General features: G+C 32.7%; 9 non-coding genes across 9 annotated transcripts; all 9 read left to right on the forward strand.

The window, feature by feature from the left end:
• Window positions 1-2,728: 2,728 nt before the first annotated feature.
• Window positions 2,729-2,800, forward strand: TRNAP-CGG (transfer RNA proline (anticodon CGG)). The gene has a single exon. It is a non-coding gene; the product is annotated as a tRNA-Pro (tRNA).
• Window positions 2,801-4,512: 1,712 nt separating this feature from the next.
• On the forward strand, window positions 4,513-4,584 carry TRNAP-CGG (transfer RNA proline (anticodon CGG)). The gene has a single exon. It is a non-coding gene; the product is annotated as a tRNA-Pro (tRNA).
• A 1,713-nt stretch (window positions 4,585-6,297) lies between these two features.
• TRNAP-CGG (transfer RNA proline (anticodon CGG)) lies at window positions 6,298-6,369 on the forward strand. Its single transcript has one exon. It is a non-coding gene; the product is annotated as a tRNA-Pro (tRNA).
• Window positions 6,370-8,084: 1,715 nt separating this feature from the next.
• On the forward strand, window positions 8,085-8,156 carry TRNAP-CGG (transfer RNA proline (anticodon CGG)). Its single transcript has one exon. It is a non-coding gene; the product is annotated as a tRNA-Pro (tRNA).
• Window positions 8,157-11,662: 3,506 nt separating this feature from the next.
• Window positions 11,663-11,734, forward strand: TRNAP-CGG (transfer RNA proline (anticodon CGG)). The gene has a single exon. It is a non-coding gene; the product is annotated as a tRNA-Pro (tRNA).
• Window positions 11,735-13,449: 1,715 nt separating this feature from the next.
• On the forward strand, window positions 13,450-13,521 carry TRNAP-CGG (transfer RNA proline (anticodon CGG)). The gene has a single exon. It is a non-coding gene; the product is annotated as a tRNA-Pro (tRNA).
• Window positions 13,522-15,232: 1,711 nt separating this feature from the next.
• Window positions 15,233-15,304, forward strand: TRNAP-CGG (transfer RNA proline (anticodon CGG)). Its single transcript has one exon. It is a non-coding gene; the product is annotated as a tRNA-Pro (tRNA).
• A 1,714-nt stretch (window positions 15,305-17,018) lies between these two features.
• TRNAP-UGG (transfer RNA proline (anticodon UGG)) lies at window positions 17,019-17,090 on the forward strand. The gene has a single exon. It is a non-coding gene; the product is annotated as a tRNA-Pro (tRNA).
• Window positions 17,091-18,812: 1,722 nt separating this feature from the next.
• Window positions 18,813-18,884, forward strand: TRNAP-CGG (transfer RNA proline (anticodon CGG)). Its single transcript has one exon. It is a non-coding gene; the product is annotated as a tRNA-Pro (tRNA).
• The last annotated feature ends 1,896 nt before the right edge of the window (window positions 18,885-20,780 follow it).

Below are 20,780 nucleotides of genomic sequence, written 5' to 3' on the forward strand. Positions count from 1 at the left end.
TTGGCTAGTGGCTTGTTGGTCAGGGTGTATGATTCTTGCTTCAGGTGCAAAAGGTCCCAGGTTCATATCCTGGATGAGCCTGTTTTCTCAGGTTCTTTAAAAGTGCTTAGTTCAATTATCTGATAGTATTTTAAAATACTAATGTATTCCAACAGTTTCACTTCCAATTTCATTAGTATACATGAAAATACATGAACAGTAGGCTCGTTGGTATAGGGGTATGATTCTCGCTTAGGGTGCGAGAGGTCCTGGGATTAATTCGCAGATGAGCCCATCTTCTCAGGTTCTTTTAAATACCATGGTTCCATTATCTGATTGATGTCAATTGCCTGAGTCAAAAGCATCAAGTGAATTTTTCTTTTGCCAATCCATAAAAAAAAGTATATACTTATGCATATTTAGTAAACTGTCAACCATTTGGTGGTATATTGGGTAAACTGTAGATTCCATTTTGTCTAAGTAACTTTGAGTGGCTTCAAAGAAGTCTCATTTTGACAAATAAAAAACAGTCAAAATTAAATTACAGGCTTTTCTCTTACCTTGCTTTTTTCTAAGAAACAATGAGTGGCTTAAAAGAATAGTCTCTTTTTGACAAACAAAAAGGTCAACAATTAATTGCAGGTTTTTGTTTTTTTCTTTCTTCTTGGTCTGTATGCTTACGTTGCACACAGTATGAGACAAGTCTTAGGTTCCAGCTATTAGAAAAGTTAAAACTCTATAGGAACCCATAAATCTTGGCACTTAAATTTCCAAATATGCATACTTGGACCAAAAATTGACCTTAAGGAAACATTTTAGCTATGCTACAAATAATTTTTTTAAATAGTTATGGTATTTTTAAAATGTAACATCTTTTTTTCCAGCTTATTGCATTTTTTTATTAAATAATTTGAGTTTTACTTTAAAAATGGTAAAATCTGAATGAGAAGACCTTATGCAGATGGCTCGTTGGTCTAGGGGTATGATTCTCGCTTCGGGTGCGAGAGGTCCCAGGTTCAAATCCCGTACGAGCCCATCTCTTCATGTACTTTTAAAGTTCTTAATATCTGATAGTATTTAATAGCATTTTAAAATACTCACTAATGTATACAAACAGTTTTACTTACAATTTCATTAATATACATAAAAAAGACATGCACAGTGGGCTCGTTGATTCTTGCTTAGGGTGCGAGAGATCCCCGGTACAAATCCCGGATGAGCCCATCTTTTAAAGGTATATACTTATGCATACTTAGTAATATGTCAACCATTTGGTGGTATATTGGGTAAACTATAGATTCCATTTTGTCTAAGTAACCTTGAGTGGCTTAAAAGTCTAATTTTGACAAACAAAAAACTGTCAAAATGAAATTACAGGTTTTTCTCTTACCTTTCTTTTTTCTAAATAACCCTGAGTGGCTTAAAAGACTAGTCTCATTATGACTGACAAAAAGATCAACAATAAATTGCAGGTGTTTATTTTGTCTTTCTTCTGGGTCTGCATGCTTGAGTTGCACACAGTATGTGACAAGTCTTAGGTTCCAACTATCAAAAAAAGTCCAAACTCTATTGGGACCTCTAAATATTGGCACTGCACATTTCTAATATACATACATGGATAACAAGTAACCTTAAGTTATTATTTTTGCAATGCTACATACACATTTTTTGTTTTAAGTTGTTATGTTATTTTTAAAATGTTTCATCTTCATTAAATGAAATTGTGTGTTTTCTCCAGTTATTTGCATTTTTTCTTAAATAATTAGAGTTTTACTTTAAAAATGTTAAAAACTGAATAAGAAATTATTTGGATAGTGGCTTGTTGGTCAGGGTGTATGATTCTTGCTTTGGGTGCAAAAGGTCCCAGGTTCATATCCTGGATGAGCCTGTTTTCTCAGGTTCTTTAAAAGTGCTTAGTTCAATTATCTGATAGTATTTTAAAATACTAATGTATTCCAACAGTTTCACTTCCAATTTCATTAGTATACATGAAAATACATGAACAGTAGGCTCGTTGGTATAGGGGTATGATTCTCGCTTAGGGTGCGAGAGGTCCTGGGATTAATTCGCAGATGAGCCCATCTTCTCAGGCTCTTTTAAATACCATGGTTCCATTATCTGATTGATGTCAATTGCCTGAGTCAAAAGCATCAAGTGAATTTTTCTTTTGCCAATCCATAAAAAAAAGTATATACTTATGCATATTTAGTAAACTGTCAACCATTTGGTGGTATATTGGGTAAACTGTAGATTCAATTTTGTCTAAGTAACTTTGAGTGGCTTCAAAGAAGTCTCATTTTGACAAATAAAAAACAGTCAAAATGAAATTACAGGTTTTTCTCTTACCTTGCTTTTTTCTAAGAAACAATGAGTGGCTTAAAAGAATAGTCTCTTTTTGACAAACAAAAAGGTCAACAATTAATTGCAGGTTTTTGTTTTTTTCTTTCTTCTTGGTCTGTATGCTTACGTTGCACACAGTATGAGACAAGTCTTAGGTTCCAGCTATTAGAAAAGTTAAAACTCTATAGGAACCCATAAATCTTGGCACTTAAATTTCCAAATATGCATACTTGGACCAAAAATTGACCTTAAGGAAACATTTTAGCTATGCTACAAATAATTTTTTTAAATAGTTATGGTATTTTTAAAATGTAACATCTTTTTTTCCAGCTTATTGCATTTTTTTATTAAATAATTTGAGTTTTACTTTAAAAATGGTAAAATCTGAATGAGAATACCTTATGCAGATGGCTCGTTGGTCTAGGGGTATGATTCTCGCTTCGGGTGCGAGAGGTCCCAGGTTCAAATCCCGGACGAGCCCATCTCTTCATGTACTTTTAAATTCCTTAATGTCTGATAGTATTTAATAGCATTTTAAAATACTCACTAATGTATACAAACAGTTTTACTTACAATTTCATTAATATACATAAAAAAGACATGCACAGCGGGCTCGTTGATTCTTGCTTAGGGTGCGAGAGATCCCCGGTACAAATCCCGGATGAGCCCGTCTTTTAAAGGTATATACTTATGCATACTTAGTAATATGTCAACCATTTGGTGGTATATTGGGTAAACTATAGATTCCATTTTGTCTAAGTAACCTTGAGTGGCTTAAAAGTCTAATTTTGACAAACAAAAAACTGTCAAAATGAAATTACAGGTTTTTCTCTTACCTTTCTTTTTTCTAAATAACCCTGAGTGGCTTAAAAGACTAGTCTCATTATGACTAACAAAAAGATCAACAATAAATTGCAGGTGTTTATTTTGTCTTTCTTCTGGGTCTGCATGCTTGAGTTGCACACAGTATGTGACAAGTCTTAGGTTCCAACTATCAAAAAAAGTCCAAACTCTATTGGGACCTCTAAATATTGGCACTGCACATTTCTAATATACATACATGGATAACAAGTAACCTTAAGTTATTATTTTTGCAATGCTACATACACATTTTTTGTTTTAAGTTGTTATGTTATTTTTAAAATGTTTCATCTTCATTAAATGAAATTGTGTGTTTTCTCCAGTTATTTGCATTTTTTCTTAAATAATTAGAGTTTTACTTTAAAAATGTTAAAAACTGAATAAGAAATTATTTGGCTAGTGGCTTGTTGGTCAGGGTGTATGATTCTTGCTTCGGGTGCAAAAGGTCCCAGGTTCATATCCTGGATGAGCCTGTTTTCTCAGGTTCTTTAAAAGTGCTTAGTTCAATTATCTGATAGTATTTTAAAATACTAATGTATTCCAACAGTTTCACTTCCAATTTCATTAGTATACATGAAAATACATGAACAGTAGGCTCGTTGTTATAGGGGTATGATTCTCGCTTAGGGTGCGAGAGGTCCTGGGATTAAATCGCAGACGAGCCCATCTTCTCAGGTTCTTTTAAATACCATGGTTCCATTATCTGATTGATGTCAATTGCCTGAGTCAAAAGCATCAAGTGAATTTTTCTTTTGCCAATCCATAAAAAAAAGTATATACTTATGCATATTTAGTAAACTGTCAACCATTTGGTGGTATATTGGGTAAACTGTAGATTCCATTTTGTCTAAGTAACTTTGAGTGGCTTCAAAGAAGTCTCATTTTGACAAATAAAAAACAGTCAAAAGGAAATTACAGGTTTTTCTCTTACCTTGCTTTTTTCTAAGAAACAATGAGTGGCTTAAAAGAATAGTCTCTTTTTGACAAACAAAAAGGTCAACAATTAATTGCAGGTTTTTGTTTTTTTCTTTCTTCTTGGTCTGTATGCTTAAGTTGCACACAGTATGAAACAAGTCTTAGGTTCCAGCTATTAGAAAAGTTAAAACTCTATAGGAACCCATAAATCTTGGCACTGAAATTTCCAAATATGCATACTTGGAACAAAAATTGACCTTAAGGAAACATTTTAGCTATGCTACAAATAATTTTTTTAAATTGTTATGGTATTTTTAAAATGTAACATCTTTTTTCCAGCTTATTGCATTTTTTTATTAAATAATTTGAGTTTTGCTTTAAAATGGTAAAATCTCAATGAGAAGACCTTAGGCAGATGGCTCGTTGGTCTAGGGGTATGATTCTCGCTTCGGGTGCGAGAGGTCCCGGGTTCAAATCCCGGACGAGCCCATCTCTTCATGTACTTTTAAAGTCCTTAATATCTGATAGTATTTAATAGCATTTTAAAATACTCACTAATGTATACAAACAGTTTTACTTACAATTTCATTAATATACATAAAAAAGACATGCACAGTGGGCTCGTTGATTCTTGCTTAGGGTGCGAGAAATCCCCGGTACAAATCCCGGATGAGCCCATCTTTTAAAGGTATATACTTATGCATACTTAGTAATATGTCAACCATTTGGTGGTATATTGGGTAAACTATAGATTCCATTTTGTCTAAGTAACCTTGAGTGGCTTAAAAGTCTAATTTTGACAAACAAAAAACTGTCAAAATGAAATTACAGGTTTTTCTCTTACCTTTCTTTTTTCTAAATAACCCTGAGTGGCTTAAAAGATTAGTCTCATTATGACTAACAAAAAGATCAACAATAAATTGCAGGTGTTTATTTTGTCTTTCTTCTGGGTCTGCATGCTTGAGTTGCACACAGTATGTGACAAGTCTTAGGTTCCAACTATCAAAAAAAGTCCAAACTCTATTGGGACCTCTAAATATTGGCACTGCACATTTCTAATATACATACATGGATAACAAGTAACCTTAAGTTATTATTTTTGCAATGCTACATACACATTTTTTGTTTTAAGTTGTTATGTTATTTTTAAAATGTTTCATCTTCATTAAATGAAATTGTGTGTTTTCTCCAGTTATTTGCATTTTTTCTTAAATAATTAGAGTTTTACTTTAAAAATGTTAAAAACTGAATAAGAATTTATTTGGCTAGTGGCTTGTTGGTCAGGGTGTATGATTCTTGCTTCGGGTGCAAAAGGTCCCAGGTTCATATCCTGGATGAGCCTGTTTTCTCAGGTTCTTTAAAAGTGCTTAGTTCAATTATCTGATAGTATTTTAAAATACTAATGTATTCCAACAGTTTCACTTCCAATTTCATTAGTATATATGAAAATACATGAACAGTAGGCTCGTTGGTATAGGGGTATGATTCTCGCTTAGGGTGCGAGAGGTCCTGGGATTAAATTGCAGACGAGCCCATCTTCTCAGGTTCTTTTAAATACCATGGTTCCATTATCTGATTGATGTCAATTGCCTGAGTCAAAAGCATCAAGTGAATTTTTCTTTTGCCAATCCATAAAAAAAGTATATACTTATGCATATTTAGTAAACTGTCAACCATTTGGTGGTATATTGGGTAAACTGTAGATTCCATTTTGTCTAAGTAACTTTGAGTGGCTTCAAAGAAGTCTCATTTTGACAAATAAAAAACAGTCAAAAGGAAATTACAGGTTTTTCTCTTACCTTGCTTTTTTCTAAGAAACAATGAGTGGCTTAAAAGAATAGTCTCTTTTTGACAAACAAAAAGGTCAACAATTAATTGCAGGTTTTTGTTTTTTTCTTTCTTCTTGGTCTGTATGCTTAAGTTGCACACAGTATGAAACAAGTCTTAGGTTCCAGCTTTTAGAAAGGTTAAAACTCTATAGGAACCCATAAATCTTGGCACTGAAATTTCCAAATATGCATACTTGGACCAAAAATTGACCTTAAGGAAACATTTTAGCTATGCTACAAATAATTTTTTTAAATTGTTATGGTATTTTTAAAATGTAACATCTTTTTTTCCAGCTTATTGCATTTTTTTATTAAATAATTTGAGTTTTACTTTAAAAATGGTAAAATCTCAATGAGAAGACCTTAGGCAGATGGCTCGTTGGTCTAGGGGTATGATTCTCGCTTCGGGTGCGAGAGGTCCCAGGTTCAAATCCCGGACGAGCCCATCTCTTCATGTACTTTTAAAGTCCTTAATATCTGATAGTATTTAATAGCATTTTAAAATACTCACTAATGTATACAAACAGTTTTACTTACAATTTCATTAATATACATAAAAAAGACATGCACAGTGGGCTCGTTGATTCTTGCTTAGGGTGCGAGAGATCCCCGGTACAAATCCCGGATGAGCCCATCTTTTAAAGGTATATACTTATGCATACTTAGTAATATGTCAACCATTTGGTGGTATATTGGGTAAACTATAGATTCCATTTTGTCTAAGTAACCTTGAGTGGCTTAAAAGTCTAATTTTGACAAACAAAAAACTGTCAAAATGAAATTACAGGTTTTTCTCTTACCTTTCTTTTTTCTAAATAACCCTGAGTGGCTTAAAAGACTAGTCTCATTATGACTAACAAAAAGATCAACAATAAATTGCAGGTGTTTATTTTGTCTTTCTTCTGGGTCTGCATGCTTGAGTTGCACACAGTATGTGACAAGTCTTAGGTTCCAACTATCAAAAAAAGTCCAAACTCTATTGGGACCTCTAAATATTGGCACTGCACATTTCTAATATACATACATGGATAACAAGTAACCTTAAGTTATTATTTTTGCAATGCTACATACACATTTTTTGTTTTAAGTTGTTATGTTATTTTTAAAATGTTTCATCTTCATTAAATGAAATTGTGTGTTTTCTCCAGTTATTTGCATTTTTTCTTAAATAATTAGAGTTTTACTTTAAAAATGTTAAAAACTGAATAAGAAATTATTTGGCTAGTGGCTTGTTGGTCGGGGTGTATGATTCTTGCTTCGGGTGCAAAAGGTCCCAGGTTCATATCCTGGATGAGCCTGTTTTCTCAGGTTCTTTAAAAATGCTTAGTTCAATTATCTGATAGTATTTTAAAATACTAATGTATTCCAACAGTTTCACTTCCAATTTCATTAGTATACATGAAAATACATGAACAGTAGGCTCGTTGGTATAGGGGTATGATTCTCGCTTAGGGTGCGAGAGGTCCTTGGATTAATTCGCAGACGAGCCCATCTTCTCAGGTTCTTTTAAATACCATGGTTCCATTATCTGATTGATGTCAATTGCCTGAGTCAAAAGCATCAAGTGAATTTTTCTTTTGCCAATCCATAAAAAAAAGTATATACTTATGCATATTTAGTAAACTGTCAACCATTTGGTGGTATATTGGGTAAACTGTAGATTCCATTTTGTCTAAGTAACTTTGAGTGGCTTCAAAGAAGTCTCATTTTGACAAATAAAAAACAGTCAAAATTAAATTACAGGTTTTTCTCTTACCTTGCTTTTTTCTAAGAAACAATGAGTGGCTTAAAAGAATAGTCTCTTTTTGACAAACAAAAAGGTCAACAATTAATTGCAGGTTTTTGTTTTTTTCTTTCTTCTTGGTCTGTATGCTTACGTTGCACACAGTATGAGACAAGTCTTAGGTTCCAGCTATTAGAAAAGTTAAAACTCTATAGGAACCCATAAATCTTGGCACTGAAATTTCCAAATATGCATACTTGGACCAAAAATTGACCTTAAGGAAACATTTTAGCTATGCTACAAATAATTTTTTTAAATAGTTATGGTATTTTTAAAATGTAACATCTTTTTTTCCAGCTTATTGCATTTTTTTATTAAATAATTTGAGTTTTTGCTTTAAAAATGGTAAAATCTGAATGAGAAGACCTTAGGCAGATGGCTCGTTGGTCTAGGGGTATGATTCTCGCTTCGGGTGTGAGAGGTCCCGGGTTCAAATCCCGGACGAGCCCATCTCTTCATGTACTTTTAAAGTCCTTAATATCTGATAGTATTTAATAGCATTTTAAAATACTCACTAATGTATACAAACAGTTTTACTTACAATTTCATTAATATACATAAAAAAGACATGCACAGTGGGCTCGTTGATTCTTGCTTAGGGTGCGAGAGATCCCCGGTACAAATCCCGGATGAGCCCATCTTTTAAAGGTATATACTTATGCATACTTAGTAATATGTCAACCATTTGGTGGTATATTGGGTAAACTATAGATTCCATTTTGTCTAAGTAACCTTGAGTGGCTTAAAAGTCTAATTTTGACAAACAAAAAACTGTCAAAATGAAATTACAGGTTTTTCTCTTACCTTTCTTTTTTCTAAATAACCCTGAGTGGCTTAAAAGATTAGTCTCATTATGACTAACAAAAAGATCAACAATAAATTGCTGGTGTTTATTTTGTCTTTCTTCTGGGTCTGCGTGCTTGAGTTGCACACAGTATGTGACAAGTCTTAGGTTCCAACTATCAAAAAAAGTCCAAACTCTATTGGGACCTCTAAATATTGGCACTGCACATTTCTAATATACATACATGGATAACAAGCAACCTTAAGTTATTATTTTTGCAATGCTACATACACATTTTTTGTTTTAAGTTGTTATGTTATTTTTAAAATGTTTCATCTTCATTAAATGAAATTGTGTGTTTTCTCCAGTTATTTGCATTTTTTCTTAAATAATTAGAGTTTTACTTAAAAAATGTTAAAAACTGAATAAGAAATTATTTGGCTAGTGGCTTGTTGGTCAGGGTGTATGATTCTTGCTTCGGGTGCAAAAGGTCCCAGGTTCATATCCTGGATGAGCCTGTTTTCTCAGGTTCTTTAAAAGTGCTTAGTTCAATTATCTTATAGTATTTTAAAATACTAATGTATTCCAACAGTTTCACTTCCAATTTCATTAGTATACATGAAAATACATGAACAGTAGGCTCGTTGGTATAGGGGTATGATTCTCGCTTAGGGTGCGAGAGGTCCTGGGATTAAATCGCAGACGAGCCCATCTTCTCAGGTTCTTTTAAATACCATGGTTCCATTATCTGATTGATGTCAATTGCCTGAGTCAAAAGCATCAAGTGATTTTTTTTTTTGCCAATCCATAAAAAAAAGTATATACTTATGCATATTTAGTAAACTGTCAACCATTTGGTGGTATATTGGGTAAACTGTAGATTCCATTTTGTCTAAGTAACTTTGAGTGGCTTTAAAGAAGTCTCATTTTGACAAATAAAAAACAGTCAAAAGGAAATTACAGGTTTTTCTCTTACCTTGCTTTTTTCTAAGAAACAATGAGTGGCTTAAAAGAATAGTCTCTTTTTGACAAACAAAAAGGTCAACAATTAATTGCAGGTTTTTGTTTTTTTCTTTCTTCTTGGTCTGTATGCTTAAGTTGCACACAGTATGAAACAAGTCTTAGGTTCCAGCTATTAGAAAAGTTAAAACTCTATAGGAACCCATAAATCTTGGCACTGAAATTTCCAAATATGCATACTTGGACCAAAAATTGACCTTAAGGAAACATTTTAGCTATGCTACAAATAATTTTTTTAAATTGTTATAGTATTTTTAAAATGTAACATCTTTTTTCCAGCTTATTGCATTTTTTTATTAAATAATTTGAGTTTTGCTTTAAAATGGTAAAATCTCAATGAGAAGACCTTAGGCAGATGGCTCGTTGGTCTAGGGGTATGATTCTCGCTTCGGGTGCGAGAGGTCCCGGGTTCAAATCCTGGAAGAGCCCATCTCTTCATGTACTTTTAAAGTCCTTAATATCTGATAGTATTTAATAGCATTTTAAAATACTCACTAATGTATACAAACAGTTTTACTTACAATTTCATTAATATACATAAAAAAGACATGCACAGTGGGCTCGTTGATTCTTGCTTAGGGTGCGAGAGATCCCCGGTACAAATCCCGGATGAGCCCATCTTTTAAAGATATATACTTATGCATACTTAGTAAAATGTCAACCATTTGGTGGTATATTGGGTAAACTATAGATTCCATTTTGTCTAAGTAACCTTGAGTGGCTTAAAAGTCTAATTTTGACAAACAAAAAACTGTCAAAATGAAATTACAGGTTTTTCTCTTACCTTTCTTTTTTCTAAATAACCCTGGGTGGCTTAAAAGACTAGTCTCATTATGACTAACAAAAAGATCAACAATAAATTGCAGGTGTTTATTTTGTCTTTCTTCTGGGTCTGCATGACCCAGACTGCAGACTTGTCACAGTATGTGACAAGTCTTAGGTTCCAACTATCAAAAAAAGTCCAAACTCTATTGGGACCTCTAAATATTGGCACTGCACATTTCTAATATACATACATGGATAACAAGTAACCTTAAGTTATTATTTTTGCAATGCTACATACACATTTTTTGTTTTAAGTTGTTATGTTATTTTTAAAATGTTTCATCTTCATTAAATGAAATTGTGTGTTTTCTCCAGTTATTTGCATTTTTTCTTAAATAATTAGAGTTTTACTTTAAAAATGTTAAAAACTGAATAAGAAATTATTTGGCTAGTGGCTTGTTGGTCAGGGTGTATGATTCTTGCTTCGGGTGCAAAAGGTCCCAGGTTCATATCCTGGATGAGCCTGTTTTCTCAGGTTCTTTAAAAATGCTTAGTTCAATTATCTGATAGTATTTTAAAATACTAATGTATTCCAACAGTTTCACTTCCAATTTCATTAGTATACATGAAAATACATGAACAGTAGGCTCGTTGGTATAGGGGTATGATTCTCGCTTAGGGTGCGAGAGGTCCTGGGATTAAATCGTAGACGAGCCCATCTTCTCAGGTTCTTTTAAATACCATGGTTCCATTATCTGATTGATGTCAATTGCCTGAGTCAAAAGCATCAAGTGAATTTTTCTTTTGCCAATCCATAAAAAAAAGTATATACTTATGCATATTTAGTAAACTGTCAACCATTTGGTGGTATATTGGGTAAACTGTAGATTCCATTTTGTCTAAGTAACTTTGAGTGGCTTCAAAGAAGTCTCATTTTGACAAATAAAAAACAGTCAAAATGAAATTACAGGTTTTTCTCTTACCTTGCTTTTTTCTAAGAAACAATGAGTGGCTTAAAAGAATAGTCTCTTTTTGACAAACAAAAAGATCAACAATTAATTGCAGGTTTTTGTTTTTTTCTTTCTTCTTGGTCTGTATGCTTAAGTTGCACACAGTATGAGACAAGTCTTAGGTTCCAGCTATTAGAAAAGTTAAAACTCTATAGGAACCCATAAATCTTGGCACTGAAATTTCCAAAAATTTATACTTGGACCAAAAATTGACCTTAAGGAAACATTTTAGCTATGCTATAAATAATTTTTTTAAATAGTTATGGTATTTTTAAAATGTAACATCTTTTTTTCCAGCTTATTGCATTTTTTTATTAAATAATTTGAGTTTTACTTTAAAAATGGTAAAATCTCAATGAGAAGACCTTAGGCAAATGGCTCGTTGGTCTAGGGGTATGATTCTCGCTTCGGGTGCGAGAGGTCCCGGGTTCAAATCCCGGACGAGCCCATCTCTTCATGTACTTTTAAAGTCCTTAATATCTGATAGTATTTAATAGCATTTTAAAATACTCACTAATGTATACAAACAGTTTTACTTACAATTTCATTAATATACATAAAAAAGACATGCACAGTGGGCTCGTTGATTCTTGCTTAGGGTGCGAGAGATCCCCGGTACAAATCCCGGATGAGCCCATCTTTTAAAGGTATATACTTATGCATACTTAGTAAAATGTCAACCATTTGGTGGTATATTGGGTAAACTATAGATTCCATTTTGTCTAAGTAACCTTGAGTGGCTTAAAAGTCTAATTTTGACAAACAAAAAACTGTCAAAATGAAATTACAGGTTTTTCTCTTACCTTTCTTTTTTCTAAATAACCCTGAGTGGCTTAAAAGACTAGTCTCATTATGACTAACAAAAAGATCAACAATAAATTGCAGGTGTTTATTTTGTCTTTCTACTGGGTCTGCATGCTTGAGTTGCACACAGTATGTGACAAGTCTTAGGTTCCAACTATCAAAAAAAGTCCCAACTCTATTGGGACCTCTAAATATTGGCACTGCACATTTCTAATATACATACTTGGATAACAAGTAACCTTAAGTTATTATTTTTGCAATGCTACATACACATTTTTTGTTTTAAGTTGTTATGTTATTTTTAAAATGTTTCATCTTCATTAAATGAAATTGTGTGTTTTCTCCAGTTATTTACATTTTTTCTTAAATAATTAGAGTTTTACTTTAAAAATGTTAAAAACTGAATAAGAAATTATTTGGCCAGTGGCTTGTTGGTCAGGGTGTATGATTCTTGCTTCGGGTGCAAAAGGTCCCAGGTTCATATCCTGGATGAGCCTGTTTTCTCAGGTTCTTTAAAAGTGCTTAGTTCAATTATCTGATAGTATTTTAAAATACTAATGTATTCCAACAGTTTCACTTCCAATTTCATTAGTATACATGAAAATACATGAACAGTAGGCTCGTTGGTATAGGGGTATGATTCTCGCTTAGGGTGCGAGAGGTCCTGGGATTAAATCGCAGACGAGCCCATCTTCTCAGGTTCTTTTAAATACCATGGTTCCATTATCTGATTGATGTCAATTGCCTGAGTCAAAAGCATCAAGTGAATTTTTCTTTTGCCAATCCATAAAAAAAAGTATATACTTATGCATATTTAGTAAACTGTCAACCATTTGGTGGTATATTGGGTAAACTGTAGATTCCATTTTGTCTAAGTAACTTTGAGTGGCTTCAAAGAAGTCTCATTTTGACAAATAAAAAACAGTCAAAAGGAAATTACAGGTTTTTCTCTTACCTTTCTTTTTTCTAAGAAACAATGAGTGGCTTAAAAGAATAGTCTCTTTTTGACAAACAAAAAGGTCAACAATTAATTGCAGGTTTTTGTTTTTTTCTTTCTTCTTGGTCTGTATGCTTAAGTTGCACACAGTATCAAACAAGTCTTAGGTTCCAGCTATTAGAAAAGTTAAAACTCTATAGGAACCCATAAATCTTGGCACTGAAATTTCCAAATATGCATACTTGGACCAAAAATTGACCTTAAGGAAACATTTTAGCTATGCTACAAATAATTTTTTTAAATAGTTATGGTATTTTTAAAATGTAACATCTTTTTTTCCAGCTTATTGCATTTTTTTATTAAATAATTTGAGTTTTTGCTTTAAAAATGGTAAAATCTGAATGAGAAGACCTTAGGCAGATGGCTCGTTGGTCTAGGGGTATGGTTCTCGCTTCGGGTGTGAGAAGTCCCGGGTTCAAATCCCGGATGAGCCCATCTCTTCATGTACTTTTAAAGTCCTTAATATCTGATAGTATTTAATAGCATTTTAAAATACTCACTAATGTATACAAACAGTTTTACTTACAATTTCATTAATATACATAAAAAAGACATGCACAGTGGGCTCGTTGATTCTTGCTTAGGGTGCGAGAGATCCCCGGTACAAATCCCGGATGAGCCCATCTTTTAAAGGTATATACTTATGCATACTTAGTAATATGTCAACCATTTGGTGGTATATTGGGTAAACTATAGATTCCATTTTGTCTAAGTAACCTTGAGTGGCTTAAAAGTCTAATTTTGACAAACAAAAAACTGTCAAAATGAAATTACAGGTTTTTCTCTTACCTTTCTTTTTTCTAAATAACCCTGAGTGGCTTAAAAGATTAGTCTCATTATGACTAACAAAAAGATCAACAATAAATTGCAGGTGTTTATTTTGTCTTTCTTCTGGGTCTGCGTGCTTGAGTTGCACACAGTATGTGACAAGTCTTAGGTTCCAACTATCAAAAAAAGTCCAAACTCTATTGGGACCTCTAAATATTGGCACTGCACATTTCTAATATACATACATGGATAACAAGTAACCTTAAGTTATTATTTTTGCAATGCTACATACACATTTTTTGTTTTAAGTTGTTATGTTATTTTTAAAATGTTTCATCTTCATTAAATGAAATTGTGTGTTTTCTCCAGTTATTTGCATTTTTTCTTAAATAATTAGAGTTTTACTTAAAAAATGTTAAAAACTGAATAAGAAATTATTTGGCTAGTGGCTTGTTGGTCAGGGTGTATGATTCTTGCTTCGGGTGCAAAAGGTCCCAGGTTCATATCCTGGATGAGCCTGTTTTCTCAGGTTCTTTAAAAGTGCTTAGTTCAATTATCTTATAGTATTTTAAAATACTAATGTATTCCAACAGTTTCACTTCCAATTTCATTAGTATACATGAAAATACATGAACAGTAGGCTCGTTGGTATAGGGGTATGATTCTCGCTTAGGGTGCGAGAGGTCCTGGGATTAAATCGCAGACGAGCCCATCTTCTCAGGTTCTTTTAAATACCATGGTTCCATTATCTGATTGATGTCAATTGCCTGAGTCAAAAGCATCAAGTGAATTTTTTTTTTGCCAATCCATAAAAAAAGTATATACTTATGCATATTTAGTAAACTGTCAACCATTTGGTGGTATATTGGGTAAACTGTAGATTCCATTTTGTCTAAGTAACTTTGAGTGGCTTCAAAGAAGTCTCATTTTGACAAATAAAAAACAGTCAAAAGGAAATTACAGGTTTTTCTCTTACCTTGCTTTTTTCTAAGAAACAATGAGTGGCTTAAAAGAATAGTCTCTTTTTGACAAACAAAAAGGTCAACAATTAATTGCAGGTTTTTGTTTTTTTCTTTCTTCTTGGTCTGTATGCTTAAGTTGCACACAGTATGAAACAAGTCTTAGGTTCCAGCTATTAGAAAAGTTAAAACTCTATAGGAACCCATAAATCTTGGCACTGAAATTTCCAAATATGCATACTTGGACCAAAAATTGACCTTAAGGAAACATTTTAGCTATGCTACAAATAATTTTTTTAAATTGTTATAGTATTTTTAAAATGTAACATCTTTTTTCCAGCTTATTGCATTTTTTTATTAAATAATTTGAGTTTTGCTTTAAAATGGTAAAATCTCAATGAGAAGACCTTAGGCAGATGGCTCGTTGGTCTAGGGGTATGATTCTCGCTTCGGGTGCGAGAGGTCCCGGGTTCAAATCCCGGAAGAGCCCATCTCTTCATGTACTTTTAAAGTCCTTAATATCTGATAGTATTTAATAGCATTTTAAAATACTCACTAATGTATACAAACAGTTTTACTTACAATTTCATTAATATACATAAAAAAGACATGCACAGTGGGCTCGTTGATTCTTGCTTAGGGTGCGAGAGATCCCCGGTACAAATCCCGGATGAGCCCATCTTTTAAAGATATATACTTATGCATACTTAGTAAAATGTCAACCATTTGGTGGTATATTGGGTAAACTATAGATTCCATTTTGTCTAAGTAACCTTGAGTGGCTTAAAAGTCTAATTTTGACAAACAAAAAACTGTCAAAATGAAATTACAGGTTTTTCTCTTACCTTTCTTTTTTCTAAATAACCCTGAGTGGCTTAAAATAATAGTATCATTATGACTTACAAAAAGATCAACAATAAATTGCAGGTGTTTATTTTGTCTTTCTTCTGGGTCTGCATGCTTGAGTTGCACACAGTATGTGACAAGTCTTAGGTTCCAACTATCAAAAAAAGTCCAAACTCTATTGGGACCTCTAAATATTGGCACTGCACATTTCTAATATACATACTTGGATAACAAGTTGCCTTAAGTTATTATTTTTGCAATGCTACATACACATTTTTTGTTTTAAGTTGTTATGTTATTTTTAAAATGTTTCATCTTCATTAAATGAAATTGTGTGTTTTCTCCAGTTATTTGCATTTTTTCTTAAATAATTAGAGTTTTACTTTAAAAATGTTAAAAACTGAATAAGAATTTATTTGGCTAGTGGCTTGTTGGTCAGGGTGTATGATTCTTGCTTCGGGTGCAAAAGGTCCCAGGTTCATATCCTGGATGAGCCTGTTTTCTCAGGTTCTTTAAAAGTGCTTAGTTCAATTATCTGATAGTATTTTAAAATACTAATGTATTCCAACAGTTTCACTTCCAATTTCATTAGTATACATGAAAATACATGAACAGTAGGCTCGTTGGTATAGGGGTATGATTCTCGCTTAGGGTGCGAGAGGTCCTGGGATTAAATCGCAGACGAGCCCATCTTCTCAGGTTCTTTTAAATACCATGGTTCCATTATCTGATTGATGTCAATTGCCTGAGTCAAAAGCATCAAGTGAATTTTTCTTTTGCCAATCCATAAAAAAAAGTATATACTTATGCATATTTAGTAAACTGTCAACCATTTGGTGGTATATTGGGTAAACTGTAGATTCCATTTTGTCTAAGTAACTTTGAGTGGCTTCAAAGAAGTCTCATTTTGACAAATAAAAAACAGTCAAAATGAAATTACAGGTTATTCTCTTACTTTGCTTTTTTCTAAGAAACAATGAGTGGCTTAAAAGAATAGTCTCTTTTTGACAAACAAAAAGGTCAACAATTAATTGCAGGTTTTTGTTTTTTTCTTTCTTCTTGGTCTGTATGCTTAAGTTGCACACAGTATGAGACAAGTCTTAGGTTCCAGCTATTAGAAAAGTTAAAACTCTATAGGAACCCATAAATCTTGGCACTGAAATTTCCAAATATGCATACTTGGACCAAAAATTGACCTTAAGGAACATTTTAGCTATGCTATAAATAATTTTTTTTAAATAGTTATGGTATTTTTAAAATGTAACATCTTTTTTTCCAGCTTATTGCATTTTTTTATTAAATAATTTGAGTTTTACTTTAAAAATGGTAAAATCTGAATGAGAAGACCTAAGGCAGATGGCTCGTTGGTCTAGGGGTATGATTCTCGCTTTGGGTGCGAGAGGTCCCGGGTTTAAATCCCGGACGAGCCCATCTCTTCATGTACTTTTAAAGTCCTTAATATCTGATAGTATTTAATAGCATTTTAAAATACTCACTAATGTATACAAACAGTTTTACTTACAATTTCATTAATATACATAAAAAAGACATGCACAGTGGGCTCGTTGATTCTTGCTTAGGGTGCGAGAGATCCCTGGTACAAATCCCGGATGAGCCCATCTTTTAAAGGTATATACTTATGCATACTTAGTAAAATGTCAACCATTTGGTGGTATATTGGGTAAACTATAGATTCCATTTTGTCTAAGTAACCTTGAGTGGCTTAAAAGTCTAATTTTGACAAACAAAAAACTGTCAAAATGAAATTACAGGTTTTTCTCTTACCTTTCTTTTTTCTAAATAACCCTGGGTGGCTTAAAAGACTAGTCTCATTATGACTAACAAAAAGATCAACAATAAATTGCAGGTGTTTATTTTGTCTTTCTTCTGGGTCTGCATGACCCAGACTGCAGACTTGTCACAGTATGTGACAAGTCTTAGGTTCCAACTATCAAAAAAAGTCCAAACTCTATTGGGACCTCTAAATATTGGCACTGCACATTTCTAATATACATACATGGATAACAAGTAACCTTAAGTTATTATTTTTGCAATGCTACATACACATTTTTTGTTTTAAGTTGTTATGTTATTTTTAAAATGTTTCATCTTCATTAAATGAAATTGTGTGTTTTCTCCAGTTATTTGCATTTTTTCTTAAATAATTAGAGTTTTACTTTAAAAATGTTAAAAACTGAATAAGAAATTATTTGGCTAGTGGCTTGTTGGTCAGGGTGTATGATTCTTGCTTCGGGTGCAAAAGGTCCCAGGTTCATATCCTGGATAAGCCTGTTTTCTCAGGTTCTTTAAAAATGCTTAGTTCAATTATCTGATAGTATTTTAAAATACTAATGTATTCCAACAGTTTCACTTCCAATTTCATTAGTATACATGAAAATACATGAACAGTAGGCTCGTTGGTATAGGGGTATGATTCTCGCTTAGGGTGCGAGAGGTCCTGGGATTAAATCGCAGACGAGCCCATCTTCTCAGGTTCTTTTAAATACCATGGTTCCATTATCTGATTGATGTCAATTGCCTGAGTCAAAAGCATCAAGTGAATTTTTCTTTTGCCAATCCATAAAAAAAAGTATATACTTATGCATATTTAGTAAACTGTCAACCATTTGGTGGTATATTGGGTAAACTGTAGATTCCATTTTGTCTAAGTAACTTTGAGTGGCTTCAAAGAAGTCTCATTTTGACAAATAAAAAACAGTCAAAATGAAATTACAGGTTTTTCTCTTACCTTGCTTTTTTCTAAGAAACAATGAGTGGCTTAAAAGAATAGTCTCTTTTTGACAAACAAAAAGGTCAACAATTAATTGCAGGTTTTTGTTTTTTTCTTTCTTCTTGGTCTGTATGCTTAAGTTGCACACAGTATGAGACAAGTCTTAGGTTCCAGCTATTAGAAAAGTTAAAACTCTATAGGAACCCATAAATCTTGGCACTGAAATTTCCAAATATGCATACTTGGACCAAAAATTGACCTTAAGGAAACATTTTAGCTATGCTACAAATAATTTTTTTAAATAGTTATGGTATTTTTAAAATGTAACATCTTTTTTTCCAGCTTATTGCATTTTTTTATTAAATAATTTGAGTTTTACTTTAAAAATGGTAAAATCTGAATGAGAAGACCTTATGTAAAAGGCTTGTTGGTCTAGGGGTATGATTCTCGCTTCGGGTGCGAGAGGTCCCGGGTTCAAATCCCGGACGAGCCCATCTCTTCATGTACTTTTAAAGTCCTTAATATCTGATAGTATTTAATAGCATTTTAAAATACTCACTAATGTATACAAACAGTTTTACTTACAATTTCATTAATATACATAAAAAAGACATGCACAGTGGGCTCGTTGATTCTTGCTTAGGGTGCGAGAGATCCCCGGTACAAATCCCGGATGAGCCCATCTTTTAAAGGTATATACTTATGCATACTTAGTAATATGTCAACCATTTGGTGGTATATTGGGTAAACTATAGATTCCATTTTGTCTAAGTAACCTTGAGTGGCTTAAAAGTCTAATTTTGACAAACAAAAAACTGTCAAAATGAAATTACAGGTTTTTCTCTTACCTTTCTTTTTTCTAAATAACCCTGAGTGGCTTAAAAGATTAGTCTCATTATGTCTAACAAAAAGATCAACAATAAATTGCAGGTGTTTATTTTGTCTTTCTTCTGGGTCTGCATGCTTGAGTTGCACACAGTATGTGACAAGTCTTAGGTTCCAACTATCAAAAAAAGTCCAAACTCTATTGGGACCTCTAAATATTGGCACTGCACATTTCTAATATACATACATGGATAACAAGTAACCTTAAGTTATTATTTTTGCAATGCTACATACACATTTTTTGTTTTAAGTTGTTATGTTATTTTTAAAATGTTTCATCTTCATTAAATGAAATTGTGTTTTCTCCAGTTATTTGCATTTTTTCTTAAATAATTAGAGTTTTACTTTAAAAATGTTAAAAACTGAATAAGAATTTATTTGGCTAGTGGCTTGTTGGTCAGGGTGTATGATTCTTGCTTCGGGTGCAAAAGGTCCCAGGTTCATATCCTGGATGAGCCTGTTTTCTCAGGTTCTTTAAAAGTGCTTAGTTCAATTATCTGATAGTATTTTAAAATACTAATGTATTCCAACAGTTTCACTTCCAATTTCATTAGTATACATGAAAATACATGAACAGTAGGCTCGTTGGTATAGGGGTATGATTCTCGCTTAGGGTGCGAGAGGTCCTGGGATTAAATCGCAGACGAGCCCATCTTCTCAGGTTCTTTTAAATACAATGGTTCCATTATCTGATTGATGTCAATTGCCTGAGTCAAAAGCATCAAGTGAATTTTTCTTTTGCCAATCCATAAAAAAAAGTATATACTTATGCATATTTAGTAAACTGTCAACCATTTGGTGGTATATTGGGTAAACTGTAGATTCCATTTTGTCTAAGTAACTTTGAGTGGCTTCAAAGAAGTCTCATTTTGACAAATAAAAAACAGTCAAAAGGAAATTACAGGTTTTTCTCTTACCTTTCTTTTTTCTAAGAAACAATGAGTGGCTTAAAAGAATAGTCTCTTTTTGACAAACAAAAAGGTCAACAATTAATTGCAGGTTTTTGTTTTTTTCTTTCTTCTTGGTCTGTATGCTTAAGTTGCACACAGTATCAAACAAGTCTTAGGTTCCAGCTATTAGAAAAGTTAAAACTCTATAGGAACCCATAAATCTTGGCACTGAAATTTCCAAATATGCATACTTGGACCAAAAATTGACCTTAAGGAAACATTTTAGCTATGCTACAAATAATTTTTTTAAATAGTTATGGTATTTTTAAAATGTAACATCTTTTTTTCCAGCTTATTGCATTTTTTTATTAAATAATTTGAGTTTTTGCTTTAAAAATGGTAAAATCTGAATGAGAAGACCTTAGGCAGATGGCTCGTTGGTCTAGGGGTATGATTCTTGCTTCGGGTGTGAGAGGTCCCAGGTTCAAATCCCGGACGAGCCCATCTCTTCATGTACTTTTAAAGTCCTTAATATCTGATAGTATTTAATAGCATTTTAAAATACTCACTAATGTATACAAACAGTTTTACTTACAATTTCATTAATATACATA

Source organism: Pseudophryne corroboree, chromosome 3 (genome assembly GCF_028390025.1).
Source record: "Pseudophryne corroboree isolate aPseCor3 chromosome 3, aPseCor3.hap2, whole genome shotgun sequence".
Taxonomy (NCBI): Eukaryota; Metazoa; Chordata; class Amphibia; order Anura; family Myobatrachidae; genus Pseudophryne; species Pseudophryne corroboree.